The 22,612-nt window shown below is 45.7% G+C and overlaps 1 long non-coding RNA gene across 3 annotated transcripts in view; it reads left to right on the plus strand.

Moving 5' to 3' along the window:
* The first annotated feature begins 10 nt into the window (after positions 1-10).
* Positions 11-22,612, plus strand: part of LOC112404568 (uncharacterized) — a 51,110-nt gene continuing 28,508 nt past the window's right edge. For 2 of the 3 annotated variants that reach the window (XR_003004123.1, XR_003004121.1), the window contains exons 1-2: positions 11-133; positions 6,550-6,592. This is a non-coding gene — a long non-coding RNA (uncharacterized LOC112404568). The remainder of the gene's footprint in view (positions 134-6,549; positions 6,593-22,612) is intronic. The other variant, XR_003004122.1, reaches the window with a different exon arrangement.

The raw sequence follows: 22,612 nt of genomic DNA on the forward strand, positions 1-22,612 counted from the left end.
CCCTCTCAGAAACACCCTCCTCTCCTACCCACCACGCGCTCTCCGCAGGCCTGTAGGACACAATCCTCCCCCCACCTCCCCTTCTCGGCCTTCGCGAGTGTGGGCGCCTTGGGGCACTGGCGAGCCTCTCCAGGTGAGCACTGAATGTCCCCTCTGCATCCTTGTGTGATGGGGGTAGGGAAGAGGTTGTTAATCAGGGAGGGCGGGTTGGAGGGAGGGGCAGGGGGCTCCACGAGGGCGGGAACTTCAGGATAACGCAGAGAACTTTACCGGACTTCAAAGAGGCGGCGGCTCTTGCTTCTAGAGCCGTCAGACTGGACTGGTGGTCATAATCTTGGGGTCACTCGGGAGCGGGGTGGCTTTTTGTGGATTCCAGAGGCCAGACTCAGGCGAACGTGGGTCATCTGGAGGTTGCACCATTTGTGATAAACGGGGCGTATATCCACCGTCTGGTAGTTGGCGACACGGTGAGGTTTGCGCCCAGAGAAGGGCGGTTGCCGCCTACCTAAAATCGGTGTCAGCGGCACTTAATCTTCCTTACTCGTGAGGAGTACCTAACTCTTCTACGGGGAAACCGGGAAAACAAAACGGCGGCTAGTTTGGGAGGAAAGAAAACCCTTAGGGAAATGCCGAGATTCCGGTCGTAGAATCCAGGCGCCGAGTTTGGAGGTTGGCGGGTGGGGAAGGTTTAAGATACGAAGTCCTTGGGGCGAGGTTGGCTCTTGGAGCCGCTCCTGCTGAGCTCTGCCTCCACTCACTCCAGTCGGGAGTACCATTCTGCATGCGTAGTGACAGATCAGGAGGCGCAAGCCAGGGTACGCGGACGGAAGAGAGCCTCCAGCGGCCCAAGGTCCAAGGCAGGGTTCTTACTGTTCAGAGCTCCCAGCGCCTGACATCGCCAAATCAGATTCCTCCCTCCACCCATTCATTCTTTGGGAGCCCCGCGTCCCAGAGCAGGTGCTTGAGGTTTTGTTTTGTTTCTTTTGGTTCTTCCAAAAGAGTCGGCTTCTATCGGGAAACAGACCCTAGGCTAGAAGAGCCGTGAACCTGAATGGGAGTGCGCTTCAGGGGCGCGTGGAAACGCCCAGGAGGCAGCGGCGACGGCGCAGCCTGGGACTGCCAGGAGCGCCGGGCGGGAAGCGGCCTGTTGCCGCCTGGCCTCTGACACGAGGCTGGCCGGGGATGGGGCCCGAAGCTTTTCAGCCAAGCCCATGTGAAGCAACAATCAAAGTAGTTGCAGTTTTATAAAGAAGCCGGAAGTTTTAAAGCCTTGATTTACTCACAATTTCTTACGCGTTGGTTTTAGTTAATTTCCACTAAGTAAACGGTAGCCAGGAGTTCTCGCTGCGGACCAGAAGCGTGTGCCAGCTCAAAACCTACACGCTAAGTGCATTTCCCTCCTCTTGGGGTCGCTTGCCTTGGAGGCGCAGGAAACCGTGAGGGCAAAGGTCAGGAACAGGCAGGCTCTACCCGTTTGATCGCCGGACCGCTTTCACGGTGGTGGACACTTCTCTGCGCTACTTTGGTGCCTGACTTTGCGAAGTCTTCACTCAGAAACTTTTTCTTTCTTTTTCTTTTTAAAAAAAGAAGTGAAAAGGCACTCGAGGCCAGCTGCTTCTCCCCTACACTCCCTGTGGGCCGCCCACTCCTCGCCCGCATGTCCCATCTCTAAACCTGCGCGGGGCTCCAGGGCTGGGCAGAGGACAGGCGCTTTTCGTATTTTGGGTGGAGAAAAGCCCAGCGAGATAAAACTGCTCAGGCCAAGTTGTCCCTAGGACGTCCCAGACCACTGTCTCACACCCTTCACTTTTATTTCTACTTCGAAGTCGTTTTTCTTAACTAGGACTCACTCAAGCGCTACGAGGAAAGGCGAGCCCTTTATGAAAGCCCGGGATTTCCACTTCTAAGTGAAAAAGGTCGAGATTGTTTCTTTTTTAATCCTTCTTTGCAATTTTGGGGGGGAGGGTATTTGGAGGAAGGTGGCTTGATTGTGAGCTTTTGCGGTTTTGAATCCCAGATAGGGCAAGGGCTCTTAACTCTCTTGAGTTAAAAAAAAATTTTTTTGTTTTTTTTTTTGCCTGGGGGTGGGGTGAGAGGAAAGGAGGGGGCTAGCAAATTTAGCACTCCTCTCTCACCCGCCATTTGTTGCCTGAGAACTCTTTTTTTTTTTTTAGATGTTGGGGGGAGGAGTTTATTAATTAATTAATTTATTTTTGCTGTGTTGGGTCTGAGTTTCTGTGCGAGGGCTTTCTCTAGTTGTGGCAAGCAGGGGGCCACTCTTCATCGCGGTGCGCGGGCCTCTCACTGTCGCGGCCTCTCTTGTTGCGGAGCACAGGCTCCAGATGCGCAGGCTCAGTAGTTGTAGCTCACGGGCCTAGTTGCTCCGCGGCATGTGGGATCCTCCCAGACCAGGGCTCGAACCCGTGTCCCCTGCATTAGCAGGCAGATCCTCAACCACTGCGCCACCAGGGAAGCCCCCGCCTGAGAACTCTTGAGGGAGGGAAGAGCAGTGGTGCGATCCCCATTTCAACCCTGGGGTACCCCCTCTCCCAGACCTTGTAGTCCGAAGCGGTGGGAGGAGTTCTCTGCAACCCTCAGGGCAGAGAAGTAAGTGCTGCGCGCCCGAAGCCGAAGCCAGAGGGCCTCACCCGAGACGAGGTCTTTGAACGCCCCTAGCCCGTGCCTATGCCCGGGAGCCCTGGTGCCCCGGGGCCAACCCTGGGGAACCCGCACACTGCTGCGCTCACGGGGTGCCCTACGCTCCCCACTTGTTCCTCCACTAGGTGACGTTCTCTGCGGGAGCTCTGCAGTTACCCAGGCGGACGCGCCCGCTCTGCTGGCCTCGGTGCCCTGAGCTGGTCAGAGGGGGAGACAGCCTGGCCGGGAAGAAGGTCCAACCTCCGCCCGCCCCAGCAGGTAGAGCGCGCTCTGCTGTACCTCCTGTGGCTCGAGACCGGCCCAAGGTCCCAGGGATCTGAGGGCTGAGGAGAACTGGCCGCTCCTTTCTCTCAATCACCTTCCCACCCCCGATAGCACTGAGACCTGTGGCAGAGGATGGGGTCTGAATCACCGATTGGCAGAGCTGGAAATTAAACTCCTTGTTCTACAGAAAAGGAAACTGAGGCCCAGGCAGAGGGAGGAAAGGCAGCTGTGGAGTGCACTGGTTAAGAGCAAGAGATTGGTGGCCAGAGAAAGGAATCTCAGCTCCACTAGGTAACCAGCAGCTGTGCAATGATGGACGAGCTCCGCAGCCGCTGCGAGTCTCAGTTTCCTTATTGGCCACATGGAATAATGGGATATTAGTACCCACCTCAAGGGGTCCTGAGGATTAGACGGAAGAGAGTGTTGGCCTATGCCCTCAATGTAAGTTACAATTTTTGTTACTATTTTTCAAGGACACGTAACTAATTAGTGGCAAAACCGAGCTGAACCCTGGTCTCTCTGGGCTTAACCCACCACACCTCTGCTTCTTTAGAGCTAATGGAATGGAGAGTAAAGGAAAGGAGGAGGAGAGGCGCTGGAAACCCATGTAGCTTTGTATCACTGGTAAAGTTCATCCTGGCCTGGAAGGGGCTTAATTATTGCAAGCTTTAAAAATGGATGCTGAGTGGGAGGGGGCAGTGAGGTCCTCTATCCCCCGCCCCCCACTTTGACCCCGGCGCCGTCAACTGCATCTGACCGAGAGCCCAGGCCGGCCCTGCAGCCGCGGCCCCAGGGACCAGCGCGTACTCCCGAGCCGCGCTCCGGGCGTCACCCCGCGGGCGCCGACAACTGAATAAACACACCGTAGCGCTGCGATCTGTCAAGGGCTGGGGCCGCCTGCCCGCGCCCGGGGCCGTAGACAGCAAAAAGGAGTGCTGGGCCGCCCGGGAGAAACCTGCGCTCGATTAGCGCCTCGCGCAGAGGCCAGTGTCCGAGCTCCACGCTCCCGACCACTGCTCCTCTCCTCCCCGCCGCCTCCAGCTCTTAGCATTCTGCCTACCTCGGGCCGCTGGGCAGCCGCTTAGGCTGGTTTCCATCCCCGTGCAGGTGGTAGAAATCCCAGTTTCATTTATCTAAATTAAAAAAAAAAAAGTAAGAGAAGGGCTTTTGGTATAGTCTACCCCCGGCTTCCTCTGTTCGTTTGAAAATTAACTCTACTTTTTGGCCAATCCCCCATCTACGGTTCAAACTCAGTTGGTTTGGGGGCCAGGACCGGTGCGCACTAGCAGGTGCGCAGAGCAAAACTCCCCCTTTCCCCCAGCTCGCAGTGCCTAGAGCGGTCAGGGTTACCCGCCTGTTCTGATGCCACCGCGAGATGGTCCCCGAGCTCCGAGAGAGTCCCCAAAGAAAGGATTGCGCAGCGCTGCCTCTATTATTATACCGTAAATCTTTTTAAATTCTGGAACTAATTATATAGAGGATATGTCTCAATTTGTTCTGCATTAATGCCACAGTGGGGATGGAGGCCGGGCTGTGGCCAGAGCAGATACGCAGGCCCATGAAATTGATGAGCTGAGAGTTGCTTCCAGTCCTGAGCGCACCATCTGGAATTCCAGTCTGAGGTTACAATTAGAACTACTGACCCCAGATTCAACTTTGCAAACAACAGGAGAAAAAAATGGGGAAAAGAAAGAACCAAGAGGAAAAAAAACCAAAAAAACCCACGAACTTATTCTGCACCTGTTAAAAAAAAAAATCCTCGCACAACCTTAAAATCTTCCCATCTTAGAAGATTCTTTCCAAGTATTTCTTTTGTGTTTTTTAAACCTATAAAAGATAATGGAATATATTTTATAGATTGGATTTTATCTTATCCCCTTTCCCTCTCCCGAGTGCACTCAGCTTAATAGTTGTCAGTTTTTCCTCAGTGTTGGATTTAATTATGTAGGACCAAAACATTCCTCAGTAAATTAGCTTGCTAAATATTGTTCCTTTTGTGATTCTGCCTTTGAGAACCAGCTTAATTACTGAAATCTATCTGGATCTAGGACCTTTTTTTTTCTTTTTGACTGTTGCTCCACCTTAACTGTAATCAGAGATGTTACTGCATGTTGTAATTTTATTCGTGTTCTAAATCGGTTGTGCCAGTTTCTTCTTTCTTTAGTTGCATGCTGCTTTATTTTCCTCTCACTTTGACCCCCTGAAGAAAACGAAGGACCAGGCAGTACTGGGGAATCTGTTAAATTTATTAGCATAAATGCTTAGACAAAACGAGATATAAATCATTCAGATGTATTAAGCCATAAAGTATCCCAATGAAGTCAGTCCCTTGCCAGGGTCCTGGTGTATAAATGTTCATATAAAACAAGGTATCAGTATTATCTTTCAAACTGAATATATGTTGTAAAAATATCCAAATGTTAAGTTAGGAATATGGGGGCAGTGGCAGGGCAGGAAGGGAATATTCTTTAGCGCAGCCTATTAGCATTGTAGTGCTCAGAAAGTGTGGCAGAAAGGAAAAATCTGAACAGTTTGCATTTGGAATATTCAGTAAACAGTTTTTTTTAAGGATATATTTGACTGAAAGCACAGGAATGAGGAAGGAAGAGATAAATAAAGAACAAAAGTCATTGCTTTCTATAGAATGCATTTTTTTTTCCTCCGAAGGTCAATTTAGCTTCAAAAAAAAAAAAAAAAAAAAAAATCTGCTCAGAAAAGCACTGGCTCTTCATACAGATAACGGATGAGCCATTAGTGAAGAGCCACCTGGGCCTTCATCTGGTAACCCGGATATGCAGCTGGTCGACAGGAGAAGGATGTGTATTCACTGGAGGTGGACTGGGAGAAGAGGGGTTGGGGGAGTGAGGAAGGGGAATTGCCAGAATTCCTAGCAGAGGTTTACTAAGACAAAAATCAGATAAAATGTTTCAGGAGCAATGGCTCACGTAGCTCATAACTGCAGCTCTCCGTAAATCTTGGCAAATCAGGGCTTTTTTTTTTTTACCTTTTAGAAATGATTACTCAGAAGCTTTTTTTTTAAAAATCAAGGAGTCAACCAGAGAAAGGGAATAGTCCCCCTTTTTTTTCCCAGCAGGATCATCTTTACCCTTTCATTTCCATTCATTCATTGGCCATGCAACAACTATTCATTGGCACGTCCTATGTGCCAGGCATTGTGGCAGGGACAGAGAATACAGCAGCGTGGGGACAGGCTCTGCCATGCTCCCATGGATCTTACATTCCAGTAGGAATGACAGACAAACTACAAGAAACAAGTCAGGTGCTTTCAGATAGTGGTTAACTGCTGAAGGAACAAGGAGGTCTGCTGGTCTGAGAATGGCTTAAGGCGAGATGGGGATGGGAACAACATACTACCCTCACTTCATTCCGCCCTCAACCCTCACTGCCACATTTTAATGTGTTTAGTAAGTATCCCACCCTACAGTCGAGATGCAGGGAAAGTTTGAAGGATTTGGAATGCTTGGTCTAGATAAGTCTCTGCCTACAAGGCAGCTGAACTTTTCAGTGGGGCAGCTGTTCAGGTAAAGCTGGATTAAAATTACCAGCACGAGCTGAGTGACTGAAAGTGACTTAAACTCTGAAAAACTTGATTTTCTCCTCTTCAAGGTAACAATAATGGCGCCTATTCAAGTTGCAAGAACTAGATAAGGTAAGGCATGTACATTTTTTAGCCCATGGAAAGCACTTAATAAATGGTGGCTGTTATCTATATTAACATACAGTCTGGTTTTGGTTTGGTTTTGGTTTGGTTTGGTTTTTGCTTCTAATTAACTGATGAGTTCTAGACTTAGAGTTGATATTGGTGTGAGTTAAGAAAAGGTTAAAAAAAAAAGTAAAAAAAAAAAAAGAAAAGGTAACAATCTTTGCTCTTTTTGTGTCAGGGAGAAGGGCAGGAAGGGAAGCCCTTTGCACAAGAGTCTGACCTCAAGCAAGGATGTTGCCACCTCAAAGTAAATTGAAATCATTTTGTCCTACGGCCGGGCCCCGAAATGGGAAATACGTGGCTTTTGCTTCAAAATCAACTTCTTTCCTTTCAGTACAGAAGGCTCTAGGCTAACGTCAGCTTGAAAAGTTTAGGATTGCCTTCTTCCTCATAGTCACATTTCAGGTGTGCAGCCAGGTCCAGAATAAAGAATTAAAGAATCCTGGGCTAGCTACAAAAACACCTGGGCTCAAGTCCTGTCTCTGCCAATGACCATGGCCTTGGGGAAATAACTTAAGCTCTTGGTTTTTCATTACCCTTATCTGGAAAAGGAGGAGGATGATAGCAATGAAGTAAAGTGTGCAGAGTGATCTGAAAACTGTAAAGTGCTGGGCAATGCACGGAACCATCAGGATGATCTGTAACATGGGAACTAACAGTGGAAAGGGATACTCTTGGGAGCACTGGGGTACGTGGCTTGCTCTCATGCTTCTTCATTTGTAAAGTGGGCATAGGGCTTTCCTCTTGGGCTTGTGAGAATTAAATGAGATACATGAACAATACTTGGCATAGAGCGTGTGCTACGTGGGTGTTGCTGTTGCTTTTATTGTTACCCTTCTCTGGTCATTTTTCTGGGCTCAGAGGTGGGCCTTAAGTTTTCACACCAACAACTTCTTTTTCTGGAAGCACAGACTAGTATAAATAATTTGGCTTATGGATAAGACGGCTGGGGCTTAAATCCTCCTCAGCTACTTATTTTCTGTATGACTTTGGGTGACTTCCTTATTCTGAGACTTAATTTTCATAACTGTAAAATGAGGCTAATAATACCTTCACCTCACAGAGTTGTTTTGATAACAAATTAAGACAACAGGTGTAAAGTACCTGCATGGCGCCTGGCATGTAGTCGGAAATCAGTAAATGGTAGTAATTAAAATTTTAATTTGTATAATCAGAGAATATTAGCTGACTTCAAACAACAGATCGGCTATCAAGAACGTGAATTACAGCATGATTCTGGGCACACAGAGAAACGAATTACCATCTTCTATTAAACTACCCCGTGCCACATTGAAATCTCACTCTTTCATATACGAACAGCTTTGCAATCAAGACATTGACAAGGTTTCCTTTATGACTGTGAGCCTGTTAGGATAGAAGTTAGAATCCTATTTATTTCCACTGGTTTCTTTGCAGAATATCTTGCATATATCAAGGATTTTGGCAATCCCATGCCCTTTCAAAATAAGCAGGAAACTGTTTTCAGCCAATGGAGAGAAAAAGCAGTTTGACTGTCTTCCTGGAGTGGCCACATAGCATTTATTAATAGCTCTGTAAACAGGCTTGAACATAGTATGAGCTGGCTGCTCAACATATTACAAAAGTTTATGGAGAAGTTGCTTAGGAAAAACAAGATAGAGTCATTAGAAATCTGATACTGGTCAATAGTGCATTTATTCCAAGTCTCCATAAATCACAGACAAACGAAACTTCTATTGTGATCACTGTTCCAGATCTAAAGGGTCCCTGTCTCCCCTTTGGTAGAAATTAAATACATTTAAGAACGCCTAAGGTTTTTTCTCTGCCGATACAGAGGCTAATTAAAAAATTTTCCAAGAGATAATAAATATCTAACTCTAATCAACAGATTGACACACGATAAATAAGAAGCACATAACTTTGACTATTTAGGGCACGCGTTTATCTTTAATTATCCCCAAACTGGGAATAGAGTTAACTGTTGTTATCTGCTATATTTATCTATTTCTAGAGTGACACCACATTTTGATTTTGCCCAGGAAAGCCTCAGTTTAAGCTGTTGTCCCAGCTTAATTATTATTTTCCCTTTATTCCCAAAAGCATCCTAGTTTTGATGGTAAATGATAAGGATTCCATTTGCTTAAATTTTTATTTTATAAAAAAGATTTAAGAAAGCTGTTACAACAAAGGTGAAAGACAAGAGTTAAGTGGAACTAGTGAGAAGGAAAGGTTGGCTTAATATTAGAAATGAAAGGAGGAGGATAGCTCCTGTAACTGAACATAAATCTTAGTTCTAAGCTTCCTGATGGCCAAGTCAAAAAGGGAAAATAAAAGTAGTTACATATCTCTCTTTATGCAATAGAAGGAAGAAACCCAGTGTTTCAGAAGAGACAAACTTTTCTAGCACTAAACTTTAAGAGGAACTTACCTCACTGGCTTTTCTGTAAGGGTCATCAGCAATGGTTAGTAACTTCAACAATAATGTTTCAAAAGCTGCAGAGACACTCTGGTGGTTTCTCATTTCAACTCAGTGGTGTAGTATTAAAATTATAGTTCTATAAAGCTTTTTCTAAGAGGGGAGAGGCAATAACATACTCCTATTAAAGTTTTCTGAGGATCTAACCTGATTCAAATTAACCTTCTGTGTTAATTTTCAAAAACTCCCAACTGATAATTTTGAAAAACATCTTTTATTTGTTAATCATCAGATAACTTTGAACACGAACCAAAACACTACTAAAGACCTGACCGTTGTTCTTCAGAATCTGTGATCGGATTCGGGGAGAACTGTAGTGCAGCGGTTAACTGAAGTGATTTGTGCCCACTCCCCCCTGGGGGCGGGGGGTACATCTGGCAATGTCTACAGACATCTGTGATTGTCACAACTCTGTGGGAGTAGGAGGCGGGTGCTACTGGCATCTAGTGGGTGGAGGCCAGGGATGCTTCTGAACAGTCTTTAAAGCACAGGGCAGTCCGCCCCCCCGACAACAAAGAATTATCTAGCCTAAAATATCAATCGTGCTGAGGTTGAGAAACCCTTCTCTAGAGTATTATCAGTAGAAGAGACCATTATTTCTAGCTGGGGTAAAAAGGAAAACGTTTCATGGTAGAGGGGCCCTTGAACTAGATTCCCCCACCCCACCCCTGAGGAGCTGGAGGATGCCTCTCCCCAGGCTCAGGAAATGGTGGGAACAGAAACAAGCAGGTAAGAAGAGGTAAGGCGTGTTGTAGGGATGCCATCCACAAAGGGAATTGTGGGTCAACTAACTTAGCTAGAAAAGAGGGAGAATCCATGTGGAGCAAGTAAGAGAGAAAGCCAGAGAATACACGCAAATTTAGGGCAAAGAGTTTCTGTTCTGATGTTATGTTCCAAGATCCCTAAATATTGCTAGCGTTTCTTAAAAACCACACAAATCAAGGCAGCATAAACTTTTATGTTCACAAAGCTCATCTTCGGAATACTGGCTTGGGGTGTGTATAAGGATAGGCACATGTTTTGCTTCCTCTCCCCCACATCATTTTCACCACTTCCATATTAGAGATTCCTTGGAACTCAGTTTTATATATCACATTAAATTTTTAAAAATGGGTGCCTGCTTAAAAATACAACCTATCAAAGCACAGAAAATTCTGAACCGCTGCTGTACTTGATAAACATTGTAGGAATCGCCATTAAGAAATATTATTCTGACCTAGTTTGCCATGTCACGCTGCAGATTGTCCTTTTCTTGAATCGTGGAACGATTTGTGAGAAAAGACCACGAAGCTGGGTCCCTCGATATTAGCCATCTCACCCCTCAAAGTTCAGCCAGGAGCGGGGCAAAACCCTCCTCACTGTGTTGACATGTTTATTTCTGGCGTAAGAAAATATTGCTGTTGCCCAATTTCGTTTTCCAGTCCATTCACTTGCCTGAAGTCATATATTTTATTCTTTCCTTTGATGATCTACAGATAAATTAGCATGATCCACTAAGGTCTGCCAACATATATGCGTTACTGGAGAAATCTGAGATGTTGAAAGATGATTGCACTTTATTGTATCCCAATACTTTCTTCTTAAGGACCAAATAAATAGCATCAGCTAGTTTATATACCTGACATGTTTATTGAAGTATTCCCGCTGAGTACTTCCCATTGTCATGTGTTCTCACACATTGTTTTCACAAATTGTGTTTTGAAAGAAGTCAAGGGAAATTCAGGCCAGAGAAACAAGATGTTATCTTTTGTAAAGGATGAGCCCACTTTAATGGAAGAGGATAATCCATTCAGAGGTTTGGAAAGCCAGTGTCCTCCAGTGGGTGTGATAAATCCACAGGATCTGAATCCAGGATTTTGCACTGGGACCTTGAAGTCGGCAGGAACAATTTAATCGTGTTCCAAATAAACACAGTGTATCATTATTATTATTATTGGAGAAGCATGAACATCTGTTAGGTCAATTTAGCCCCATTTCCTTAAGGCAATTGAATTCACTGAACACAGTTCTAATTATGTCTGTCACAGATAGATCTAAAATGGTTCTGTAATGCCATAACTGCTCCTTGATCATCTCTGTGTTTGAGACCAGGTTTAAAAAAGAAAACAATTCACCTGCTCATCTCAGATGGGTCACTTGCATGGAGAATCCCATAGAGACTTCAGTTACCTTGTGGATTCTATCAACAGAACCATTTTCAACAGATGAGAATATTTGAGACAGCTGGACTTTTTCACGTTGCACGTGCTTTAAGTAATCATGTGGGGCAAGAGGAATCCAAATATCACTTACTAAGTAAGAAGTTCTTCACCATGTCCTTTTCCTAACTCAATATGGTGCCTTCCCAGGTACCACTCATTTCACACAAGATACATAAGATAAATTCTCTCCGAGGCGAAGCAGCAGTTTTGCAGCAGGTTACAGCTGTAAGGGACTTTAAAAAGCTTCTAGTCCTACCCCTTGTTTTTCAGACAAGACATTACATTATTTACCCAAGATTACACAACTAGGTAGTGGCAGAGCTGTCCCTAAAGCAAGGCTGGTGGAGGGTAAGAACCATCTTTGTATAATAGCACTCACTCTTCTACACTTACTGTGTACCTGTTACAGACCCAGCAACTGAATTAGAGATACATAGTCCTTGCTCTCAACTTGCTCACAGTCTGGCTGTGCTGTAGGACTTGGTCACAATGGAAGCAGCATGTGGAATTTGTGCTATAAGTATCCTTGTAACAGCCCTCACTTAGACCCAGTCCAAGAATGCTCTGTATGGTGATCAGGGAAACTAAAGGCCACTTCATCAGGTTTTAGAGAGAGGGCCTCTTGTGGCTCTGCAAAATAATTAGCTAACCACAGTATTGTTAATATGAGGAAAGCATCAGTGTACTTTACAGAGGACTCAACAAGATACCTAAGGTGCTGACAGCATCTTTTCGCTTGAATTAGTCAATGATGCCTCATAGAGGTTTAGCAACAAGGATACCCCAAGGGGGAGCTCTTCTGGTTTGGAACTGAATTGAAGTGACTGGATGATCAAACCCAAAAGCACAAGCCTCTTTCAGAGCTGCATTTAGTAGTGCGGTCAAAGGGAGATAACCAGAAAGCCACAAAGAAACCATTAATTCTCTCCACGGTATATTTTGTTGTTGCCTTTTTAAGCTGATGAAATCCTGATAGCATTTGGGACGGGGACCGCGGGTGGGGGTGGGAGGATGGAGTGTTACACAATGTGCAAACATCACAGACATTTACCAAAGATCAAGTTCCAAGATGTAAAACAAAATAAAACAAAAAAAGATTTTCTCCTAATTTGAATCCCAAAGGACCTGAAAAGCATTGCAAACGTGTCCAGTAAGGCATCAAAAACCCCAAAGAGTGATCACTCCCTTGGTTGTTTTAATGTATTTTTGTCCACAAATGAGAGAAGTTTTCTAAACTGCTGCACTGGCTTACTTTGAAAGGTCTCTGGAACAAAAGTACTTTGGGTGACCCTAGGATACCTGGCAACAGTAACTAAGGATGTGGATGAGGCTAAGAAAGATAAAAACAGATGATGCACTTTTTGATGTCAGACCTGAAATATTGTATAATTAAAACGGAATAAAATGCTGAAGCTTAGAAACAAAGAAATAATCCCATCAGGGAAGTTAGCAAGCTTATTTAAGAGAATGTTGAATATGATTTCTTTAAAGGGTACTATAAAATCACTCTTATGCTCCCCAGATGGCCCTGTGGGTGACTTCTTTATGTAATTAGATTCAGCACTCCCCCTCCTTCCCTCCTTTTTCCCTCCTCCTTCTCTTCTTTGCATAATAGTTATTATTATCAGCCATTATTTATTAAGTGCCTAGGCGCTCTCATGCATTCTATTTCTCATTTTAATTAGCAGTTATTATCACCATGTGCAAGATGAGAAAATAGATGCCAGTAGGTTTGGGTTGTCCACTGTTGGCCATCTAGAAGGTGGTGAAGCGGGAGCAACAGTCATCATTTCTGTACAATGTAGCTTCTGAATTCTGGAAGGAAGTGACGGGGTTAAACCTCAGGGATCCACTTCGGCCCCAGCCCTTGACAGAGAGCTTATCCTCAGAATCAGACTTATTGTCCTGCCCAGTTATGACAAGATCCACGGGCCAAAGTAAAATCAAACTGCTTCTGCCACAGGATCTGCTTCCACCACAAAGTGTCAACTAAAGTCTAACCCACCCACTTCCTGTTTATATCAAATTCTGGCATACCCTACGTCATACAATGGCTGTGTCCCTGAAATTACTTTTTTTGTTAAATACGTGAATATCATGTCAATGTACTGTGGGGGAGTTACAAAAAGAATGTGCTATTTCAAGGAATCCCAAGGTGATTTTTTTTTCTCCCCTGAATAATTCTTCTCTCTCTCCCTCTCTCCAGACTTTTTACATGCCAGGATGGGATGGGGAACAGAGGTGGAATGTAGGAGCACACCCATATTGTGTCTAAATAAAGCAGGAGGCAGCTGTACTGAAGAATCCACTCAGGTTTTTAACAAGGTGGCTCTCAAAAGATCTCAGAGCTAGGCTATTTCTGGTGGTCACAGGAAGAAGGAAGTGCACCTCTATACACCTAGAAGCTCATATGTACATATAGCTGTTTCCGTGAGGGTGCATTCACAAGCTCGCACATGCACATATGCACATTTCTAACATTTACAGGCCTGGGCTTTCTCATTTTTACCTCTACTGAAAAAGCAGCTTCCATTCATACCTCCTCTCCCTTCCACACCCCCCTTCACACAAACAATCCGCAAGTCTTGAGCTAAAGGAGTATTGCAAATTTAGAAAGGAAGATGGCTTCTTAGGGGCAAGTTGGGAACTTCCAATTACACTAAAAGACAGAACTCCGTCAAAGTTGACTTTACGGAGGTTCTCATATGTCGGTAGGAGAGCGGGGTTAAATATCCCAGGCAGGAAGTCAAGCCCTCAAAAGCTAACATAGCTCGGCCTGGCTGAGCACCTTAGGAAGATAACCAGGGATCCTCAGCCAGGTATTTGGGATCACAACTCCTCTGAGAAATGCATCGTGGTTTCAGTTTCCCCTTTATCTCTTGCAAAGAACACTGTGATCACCAACAGAAGGATGGTGGGCCGAACTCGGAGCCAGCTGCCGGAGGATGCCCCACCCTGCCCCTTCAGGGTCCGCCCCTAAAAGCAAGAACAGCCCTCTCAACCCAAACCACGCTTCAGGGCTGGGCACGAGGCTTCCCCACTTAGTTCATTTTCCTTGGGCATCCCTTCAGGATTCACAAATGAGGCTTTGAGGCTTATGAGGGTGGCATCCCTGCCCTTTGAGTCATTTGGCCCCTTCGAAGAATGGGCAGATCTTGGCAGGCTAAGAACGGCACAAGGATAATAATTAATAACTACCTTTTATTGAGTGCTCGTTAAATGACTGGGACTGCGATACATTTTCTCCTGGATTATTTCCTTTTTTTTTTTTTTTTTTTCTGGATTATTTCCTTTTGATCCTCGCAGAAACTCTGGGAGGAAAGTCACATAAACATCCCCATTTTATCTGTGAGGAAAGAGAGGACAAAAGAGCTTGTCATGTGTCCAAAGTCCCACAGGTACAAAGTGGCAGAGCTGGAATACATGTCCAGGTTGATATGATACTGAAACCTTTCATCATAACTGTACTGCCTTCAAGGAGTGAGGGAAACCATCTACTGGTCATCCAGGCATCTGCGTAGGTCAGGGTCCTGCAGGAAACAAGTGAGTGACACACTCACATGGGGTAATTGAGGAATGTTTAGTCAAGGGTCTATATTAAGAGATATGGGTGGGACTTCCCTGGTGGTCCAATGGTTAAGAATCCATCTTGCAATACAGGGGACGCCGGTTTGATCCCTGGTCAGGGAACTAAGGTCCCGTGTGCCAGGGCAACTAAGCCCACGCACGGCAACTACTGACCCTGCGTGCTCTGGAGCCCACACACCACGACTAGAGAGAAGCCCACGCACTGCAACGAACAGCCCATGTGCCGCAACTAAGACCTGATGCAGCCAGTAAATAAATATTAAAAAAAAAAAAAAAGTTATGGGCAGGGTTAAGGGAAACCAACAAGGGGTGGGGAAGACCCCTGACCCTAGTCACTGCAGGGATCCTGTTACCTTCCCTGGGACTGAGAGAGAGGCAAGCAAAGGAAGTAGTTCCCAGAGCCCAGAGAGAGGAACTGAAGTTGTTGGAGAGAGTGGAGAGGCCCACCTTTCAGGAATGCTGACCTCGGGTAAGGAAGTCAACCTGAGCTGACTTGGCAGGGAGGGAGCCAGGGGACAAACAGCCTGACCTCACCTTCTTTCTCCCTCCAAGTTCTGCCAGTATTTCCCATTGGCCAAATCTTACGGGAAGTGGAAGATAAGAGAGCCCATGGCTGAAATAGATTCAGGTCAGCCTCCTGGGGCCCAGGGTCGGGTGAAGAAAGGTAGAGATGGACTTGGAGGGGGCTTGTATGTCCGAAAATAACTTAATTTCTAGCCTTTTCTTGACTGACATTTGGCTGGCTATATAGGTTGTAAATCATTTTCCCTTGGAATTTTTTTTTTTTTTTTTGCGGTACGCGGGCCTCTCACCGCTGTGGCCTCACCCGCTGCAGAGCACAGGCTCCGGACGCGCAGGCTCAGCGGCCATAGCTCACGAGCCCAACCGCTCCGCGGCATGTGGGATCTTCCCGGACCGGGACACGAACCTGTGTCCCCTGCCTCGGCAGGCGGACTCTCAACCACTGCGCCACCAGGGAAGCCCCCTCCCTTGGAATTTTGAAGACATTGCTCTTTGCTTTTTAGCTTCTAGCATTGCTTTTGAGAAATCCAAAGCCATCTGATTCTTGCGCCCATATGTGAAATAAACTTCTTCTCTCAGGAGTTGATAGGATCTTTTCTTCAGGAATTCCTGAAACTGCCCAATTCAATTCCCAATAACCTTTGTTAAAAAGAATCTATCTATTAAATAAATTATCCCACCAATTTCAGAATGAGAATTTATAGAGACAGAAGAAACAACTTACCCATTTTCATAGAAATCCCTTTTCCCTTAAGTAGCATTTAAAGCCCAATCTAACATAGGTATTGAATTTTAAATTCAGTTTTAAAATACATTCTCTGGGCAAGTGATGTAAGAGATGGGGAGAGAAAAATTCATGATAGTGGGAGCATCCAAAAATCATAGTATTTCTATTCAGCATCTAAAAATGCCTCAGTTATCCTATCCTCACATGAAAATTGCTGCTGAATGAGATAGGCCTAGGTTAGCACTGAGCTGTGTGTGTCTTTTCAATAATAACTTGGGGCCTCAGACTCTCCAAAATGCAGACTTATCAGACATTTCTTTTAGAAAAATGATGTTTTATTCTTAATGATCTTACTATTTTACGAGAAGATATTATAGCTGGGAGAAGAGATTGCCCGGTTTTAGAAACCACCATCCGATAAATTGTTGCCCAGTGCAGAACAACTGGTGACAAAAATTTCTTTTGTGGGTTGTAGTCCCCCGATGGAACCAAAGTTGGTTGGCATGAGATGATTTCCACAGTCAGTTGAACACCAAAGATGAGACCGGCTCTTGGCCACAAACCAGACTGCAGAGTCAGTAAGACCTGCCTCCATCAACCCAAGGCTGCTCTGACTTTTGATTTTTTTAACAATAGAAATGAAACTGCCACAGGGAGGAGAGAGAACAATGGTGTTTTGACAAATGAAACAAAGATAGAGCTTGGCTGACCATTCAGGTCAGAAAGAAAATGAAGGTACAGGAAGACTGATGTTGGTTGACCTCCTTGCCAAGAAGCAAACATTCTGTGGGAGGTTTCCACCCACTTGACGAACAGGCTCAACGGTGGCCTTTTGGATTTGGCAATTTTGTTGGCTATTTTCTGGCAAAAGAGCACTTTTTTTTTTTTGTGGTACGCAGGCCTACTCACTGTTGTGGCCTCTCCCGTTGCGGAGCACAGGCTCTGGACGCACAGGCTCAGCGGCCATGGCTCACGGGCCCAGCCGCTGCGCCGCGTGTGGGATCTTCCTGGACCGGGGCATGAACCCACGTCCCCTGCATCGGCAGGCGGACTCTCAACCACTGCGCCACCAGGGAAGCCCACAAAAGAGCACTTTTTCTAGGATTTCTGATAGAATGAGAGTAAGAAATGCATGGTTAACACATATAGACGTAGTATCCTTGAGACCTAAGGAAGGAGGAACTGGCAAGAACTTAGAATCACTGGAAAATGTTGTTGTCCTATTTCCTTAGAGATCTTCTAGAGTAGTTCAGATGGAGTTCTGGCCTGTGGAAGGGGTGAAGCTAAGAAACCTCTAGTTGCCCTTGCTAGACTTGTAATCCTCAAAAAATGGAAATTAGGAAGGATTTATTCATGACCTTGAAAACGTGTTTATAAAAGCATATTATAATGTATCAGTAAAATGAGCTGAGAAGAGGGTTTATGAGAAAGTTCACGTGAGAAATGCAGCTATTACCACACATGCCATTCCCCACCTTGACCCCAGCAGGAATGTGTAAATGGTGACATATGGAATGTAAGCATCTGTTGAGATGTTTCATAAATCTGCCTGGCAACGGGCATCACAAGGCCCTGGGTGAGAACAGGCCCCAGGAAGGGAGAGATGGTGAATGTCGCATCTCATTTTAGGCTACTAATCAGCCCAGAATTTGACAATCAAAAATTTCCAGATAATTCTCTTTAATCATATTGATTATTTTCTGACAAGGTGACACTTTTTCATGGGACCCGCTTCAGGAATAAGTCAAATGTTCATCCATCCATCCATCCATCCACCCAGGAAATACCTATCGAGGGCCTTCAGCATGGAAGGCAGCGTACTAGGTACTGCAGGTACAGTGGAGGACAAGAGAGACACTGCCATGCCACTGCAGAACCTACTGCATGTGGGAAAACAGATATTAAACAAATAATAACACAAATAATTTTATAATTAGTTTGGATAACTGCTATAAAGGAAAATAACAGCTTATACTTGTAGTACACTCTTCCAAACTTTTTACATAGATTATCTCCTTTAATCCTCATAATACTCTGCGATAGAAGCTATTGCTAGTCTCACTTTAGAGATGAGGAAACAGAGGCATGGAGGTCTGCATGTCCTGCCCAAGGTCTCACAGCTAATGAGTGGTGGGCACTCCTTGGGAGTCAGGCAGTTGAGTCCAGGCCTCAAGTTCCTGACACTACACCCTTTTTTAGGACCTGGGTGGGGAAGGGGTGCTGATTTAGATTTGCAGGTTAAAGAAAATTTCTTTCAGTATATGATTTTAGGCCTAGCCCAAGGATAATTAGAGATTAATTGGGCACAAGAAGGTAACAAGGGTATTCCAGAATTAGGGAATGAGATGTCAAAAGGCCCTGAGGCAGAAGGAGTTGGTCCTGGAGGCCGGGGTGACTGGAGGGGTGGGGGGCAGGGGTGGTGAAATGTAAGGCTGGAGACGTGGGCAAGGGTTAGAGCGCTTGGGACCTTGTATATCCTGCTGAGAATCTTTAACCATATCCTGAGCAGAGGGAGAGCTCCTGAAAGACCTGGTATTGCTCCAGACCCAACTGCTACAGCTGGGAGAAGAGAGGAGTTCTCCCCATGGAAGGGTGAGGCTGTTGCTAGGCTAGAAACTCGCCCTTCCTTCCCACTGTCTTCTGTAGGAGTAAACGGATGCTGCACACTTCCGTTCTTATCAGACCGCTGTCCTCTGGTGCAGTTAAAAGACAGCAATGTCAAGAAACAACTCATGCTTTGGACTTAATGTTTGTGTCCCGATAGCAACAACATTAACAGCAACAATTCCTGTATCAAAATCCTAATCCCCAGCGTGATGGTATTAGGAGGTGGAGACGTTGGGAGGTAATTAGGTCATGAGGGCAGAGTTCTCACAGATGCGATTAGTGCCCTTATAAGAAGAGGCCAGAGGAACTTCCCTGGTAGCACAGTGGTTAAGCATCTGCCTGCCAATGCAGGGGACATGGGTTCAAGCCCGGGTCTGGGAAGATCCCACACGCCGTGGAGCAAATAAGCCCGCGTGCCACAACTACTGAGCCTACGCTCTAGAGCCCGCGAGCTATAGCTACTGAGCCCGTGAGCCACAGCTACTGAGCCCCACGCCTGGAGCCCATGCTCTGCAACAAGAGAAGCCACTGCAATGAGAAGCCTGCATATCTCAACACAGCCAAAAATAAATAAATAGATAAATGAAAAGAAAAAGAAAATTTTTTAAAAATTAAAAAAAAAAAAGAAGAGGCCAGAGAACTAGCTTACTGTCTTTTCACTATGTGAGAAGTCAGCGGTTTGCATCCTGGAAGAGGGCTCTCACCACAACCAGACCCTGCTGGCACCCTGATCTCAGACTTCCAGCCTCCAGAACTATGAGCGATAAGTTTCTGTTGTTTATAAGCCACAGTCTATGGTAAATTGTTATAGCAGCCCAAACTGGTTAAGACAACGGGCAGATCTAAAAATTCATTCAGCACTGAGTTCTGCTTAATATTTTTTTTCTTCTTTTTTCTCTTTTTCTGGCCACACTGCAACAGCTTGTGGGATCTTAGCTCCCCGACCAGGGATTGAACCCGGGCCCTGGCAGTGGGAGCTCAGAGTTCTAACCACTGGACCACCAGGGAATTCCCAGGTCTGTTGAATATTAACCTCAGTTTACCACCATTAATTTTGGCATTGCCCAGATGTCGGACCCCATTAAGATTTCTTTAAAAAGATTTCCTCCAAAAAAAAAAAAAATGGCATCCCAAAGATGTCCACCACCTAAGCCGTGGCACCTGTGCCTGTTACCTTGCATGGCAAAGGAGGCTTCGTAGATGTGATTAAAGATCTTGATATGAGGAGATTATCTTGGATTGTCCAGGTGGGCCCAATGTAATCACAAGAGTCCTTTTAAAAGTGGAAGAGGGCTTCCCTGGTGGCGCAGTGGTTGAGAGTCCGCCTGCCAATGCAGGGGACACAGGTTTGTGCCCCGGTCCGGGAGGATCCCACATGCCGCGGAGCGGCTAGGCCCGTGAGCCATGGTCACTGAGCCCGCGCGCCCGGAGCCTGTGCTCCGCAGCGGGAGAGGCCACAACAGTGAGAGGCCTGCGTATGGCAAAAAAAAAAAAAAAAAAAAGGGAAGAGGACCTGTGTGTCTGGAGCCTGTGCTCCGCAGGGGGAGAGGCCACAAAAGGGAGAGGCCTGCGTATGGCAAAAAAAAAAAAAAAAAAGTGGAAGAGGGAGACAGGAGGGTCAGAGACAAAGAAAAAGATGTAAGGACAGAAGCAGAGTGAGAGTGATGCAATTCCTGGATTGGGGCCACAAACCAGGAAATGTAGGCAGCCTCTGGAAGCTGGAAAAGGCAAGGAATGGATTCTCCTAGAAAGAACCTCCAGAGAGGAATGCAGTCCAGCCCACACCTTGAGTCCAATGAGACCCATTTGGGATTTCTGATCTCCATAACTATTAGATAATAAATTTGTGTTGTTTAAGCCACTAAATTTGTGATAATCTGTTATGGTAGGAAACCAATACACTCCCTACTCCAGCCACGACTTGGCTCAGGACAGACATTTCTAATCCCTCACAGTTTCCTACTGGGCCCAGATGCAGCCTCGTGATGTTTCTCAACCCAGCAGTCCAGGCAGTTACTCCCGATCAGCCAGTAGAAGGCAACTCACTTGCCATCCCATGGGGTCTGTACAGAAATTTACACCCGATTGTGACCCCTCCGCCATTGCCATATATGTAAATATTAATTACTTGGATATTTCTTTTTCTTTTTCTTTTTTTTTTTTTTTTTGGCGGTACGCGGGCCTCTCACTGCTGTGGCCTCTCCCGTTGTGGAGCACAGGCTCTGGATGACAAAGTTAGAAGCCTTATAATGCTCTGCTAAAACAGCATGAAATAAATCCTTATTTTGCTTTTCTGCTCTCATAACCCTCCATCTTTTCCTACTGTGATATCTCTTTCCTTTCTTCACATAATAAAGAAACATCATAAAAATAAAAACCAGGGCCAAAAGGAGTCACCAAGTTTAGGAGTATGAACTATTTGGCAATATATAGCAAAAACAGGAGAATTCTGTCTGGATTTTGGCTTTTTGGTGCCCATATGTGAAGAAAGTATTATATTTGGGCAGAAAGAGGGGGTGTATGACAGGAAAGGAAGAAAAATTAAATAGAATTAAGATGTCTGAATTGATTTTTAAATACATGAGTTAGCATAAGCAAGTGAGTTTTTATTTTTAATGCCTGTAATGAAGTTGGGCTGGGGGTGTAGGCAACAGATGGAGAAGAGGAACCAGGCCCATGGTGGCTGTGAAGGTATGTGATGGGGCCGGGGGCTGAGTGATGTGGAAGAGGGAGGCATCCTGGAGATGGAGTCAGGAGAGATGGTTTCCAGCCTCTTGCCACCAATGTGCACTTGAGCGTGGTGCCGACCGCACAAGGATTCTATGGGATAGCGCTTGTGTTCATGGGCTCTGTAAAGTTGTAGGAAACTGTAGGGAAGAAGTCCTCAGGAGAAGCCCATCTTGCTGCCACGTGAGATGCGTCTAGCATCGCACTGGCCCCACCAGCTCAAGGGTGGCTAGAAGGAACCGCCTTCCCCCAAAAAGACCTTCACGCCCTTCTGCCTTTGCCCTCCCAAAGTGACTCCCATTAAAGATGGAATGTTTCTGAGCTGGTGGGCCAGGAACTGCTGACCGGTGGAGTTTATTTCTGCATGAAACAAAACACGCCCACCCCTTGTTTTTCCTCCTGCCTGAATCTAAGACTTGGCTGTGCTCAGCAGAAGGGAGGCGGGAAAGGCACACTTGAAACTGTAGCGAGCACCTGAGCAGACCGAATCCAATTTTGGATACAAATGTCAAGGAAAGGCCGCCTTAGCTTCTGCTCTTTGTTTACTGAGGCGCGATGTGATGCTCCATTGAAAGGCCTGCTGATTTCACCTGCGCAGGTTTGATAATGATACAGTACAGGGAGCGGGAGGAACGATGACCTCCCTGAGGATGCTTGGAAAGGCACAGCCAGGCTGCTCCGTGCTCACTGGGACAGCGGGCAAGAACCTGGGAGCTTCTCAGGTCCCAGCCTGGCCACGAGTAAGCTACGTGGACTCTTCCCGCAGCTTTGGTTTGATCTTCCTGGTCCATAAAATAAAGGGACTGGACTAGATGACCCCTAATATCTTTTCTTTCTGATGTTTTATGATTCTGGCGTCTGGAGCATTTACAGATGCTGGCAAGGAATGCCAGCAAAGAGTGTAGGCTAAAATTTGGCCTAACCATTTGGGAGGGTAATTCAGCATTAGCTTTCAGATTTTTTGATGTATACCCTTTGGCCCAGAAGAATCAATTCTTAGGATTTATCCTCTGGAAATACTAGCATAAAGATGAAAACATGGATGTTTATAACTGGAAAACATCAGAAACAACTTACGTGCCCATTAGTAGGGAAGTGGTTAAATAAATCTACTACACAACTGTTATAAAAAAATGCAG

Source organism: Neophocaena asiaeorientalis, unplaced genomic scaffold, assembly GCF_003031525.2.
Source record: "Neophocaena asiaeorientalis asiaeorientalis breed wild unplaced genomic scaffold, Neophocaena_asiaeorientalis_V1.1 scaffold196, whole genome shotgun sequence".
Taxonomy (NCBI): domain Eukaryota; kingdom Metazoa; phylum Chordata; class Mammalia; order Artiodactyla; family Phocoenidae; genus Neophocaena; species Neophocaena asiaeorientalis.